The sequence below is a fragment of the Elephantulus edwardii genome, unplaced genomic scaffold, assembly GCF_000299155.1.
Source record: "Elephantulus edwardii isolate Elephantulus edwardi_28Jun2011 unplaced genomic scaffold, EleEdw1.0 scaffold00268, whole genome shotgun sequence".
NCBI lineage: Eukaryota > Metazoa > Chordata > Mammalia > Macroscelidea > Macroscelididae > Elephantulus > Elephantulus edwardii.
Window position 1 is genome coordinate 3,212,722 of NW_006400018.1, and position 1,855 is coordinate 3,214,576.

At 45.2% G+C, this 1,855-nt stretch overlaps 1 pseudogene; it reads right to left on the minus strand.

Annotated features, from left to right (window-relative positions):
- Window positions 1-708: 708 nt before the first annotated feature.
- Window positions 709-1,745, minus strand: LOC102845946 (annotated as a pseudogene).
- Between the last annotated feature and the right edge of the window lie 110 nt (window positions 1,746-1,855).

Sequence of the window (1,855 nt, forward strand, 5' to 3'; positions counted from 1 at the left end):
TCTTTGTTTTTCAATGCTGCATAGTATTCCATTGTGTGAATATACCAGAGCCTCTTTATCCACTCATGAAAAAAAAGTGTTGATAAAAATAAAAGAATGTTCCTGCTGTCCAGAGCAAGATGTAATCAAGGTATATGAAAGACCTGATGCATCCCCAAGAAGACTGCAAATAAAACTAATAAGAATCTCCTTATTACATTGCTCAAATAAGTTAATAAAGCAAAGACCACCTTTATGCAAAAGAAAAAAATAATACTGTCCAACAGCCCTTCCGACAAGGACAAACATGTTCTCCATTGGCACTTTGAATACAGTAGCCTCACACTGCATGTGTCTGTTGAACACTTGCACTATGAACTAGTATGACTAAGAAATGGAATTCTTTTTTTTTTTTGTCATTAGAAAGTATGTAAAATATTAAGGGCTTTGCCTATAGAGGCACAACATAAATAGAGCGAGTCCTCCTGAAATGTAATTAGTGTACACGTCAACCAGCTGTCATCGGCGGTGGCGGTGCGGGGATGGCCCCCCGGCTCAAACCTGGGAACTTGGCCGTTTGGGAGAAGGCGTTGCCTCGGGAGCCCGCGCTGCCCCAGGCGCCTGCGCCGCAGCAACTCCGCCAGCGTCCCTGCGAAAGTCTGTTGTCAGGCGAACCTGAAAGTACGAGCAGAGCCTGCTCAGTGATGACCACCCCGAGGCCGGGGTGCTTTAATCCACCCCCTCAAATCCTTGTGCGTTTTCCACAGCCATGAGGAGCTTCTCTCGTAAATCTTCAAAGGTTTCGTAAGGAGGTAAGTCCAGGCGGTTAAAGCATGGGCGAGCTCTGGGTAGCTTCTCTGGACTGCCCCATTGCTCTACTGTAAACAGCTGAGGACCATTGGAACCGTAGAGTTCAGCAAATCCATTCATGGGGACTCGGGACAAACTGCAGCCACCGGATACGCTTCTCTGCGTCCATCAACAGCGGCCTTCCAGAACCACTGAATGACAGGGTGGTTTGGGCAGTAGCCGTTCTTGTAGATAGAATGTTGTTGCCAGTCGTTCACATCCATGTCTCCGAGGCCACACATCAGCAACTCCAATTCATTTTCATCAAAAATCTTAATCAAATCAATAGAGAGCAGCAGTTCAGTGAATCCCTCCAAGAACGCGTTCATCTGTTTCTGGACCCGGTTCACAAATCTCCACTGGATAACAAGGTCAATGTATTCTCTTTTGTTTTCATTTGTTACCATGATTTCTGACCCATTGGGCTTCAGGTCCACTTGGTAGCTCTGTCCAAAGTTCTCATCGATGCAGAACATGAGGTCCAGCTCAGTGGGGTCGTTTTCAAGGATCCACTTCAGAGAGTTGTAATACGCACTATCCACGGACTCCGTGTCATTCAGTGTGATCTGCTTCCCCAGCATCACCTTGTAAAACGGCCTGATGAAGAAAGCACCTAAGAGTTTCCCATGGAACACTGCCAGGCCAGCGACCCTCCCGATGAACATGAAATAAGACAAATGGTCTTCATTACAGAGGCCTGAATTGGGATTGATCTGAAGGGTATAGTTGTCCGTGGCAGAGTACTTGAAGAGTCCGTAGTAGGGATTGAACATCTCCTTGGACAGCAAGAACCATTCTCTGGCCACGCCCCCATAGTCCAGCCCTTTCTCGGATTCAAATTCAATCCAGAGTCTAGTGGAATTCTTATTTTTGTTAAATGTAAATTTAAATAGCCATATGTGGCTAGTGATTACCATATTGGATGGTAAAGCCTTGTACATTGTACATAATTAAACTGTGAAGGAATGAGTCTAATACTTGCATCTGGCTGGTTTGTTAGGGGTTTGAGATATATATATATATATAT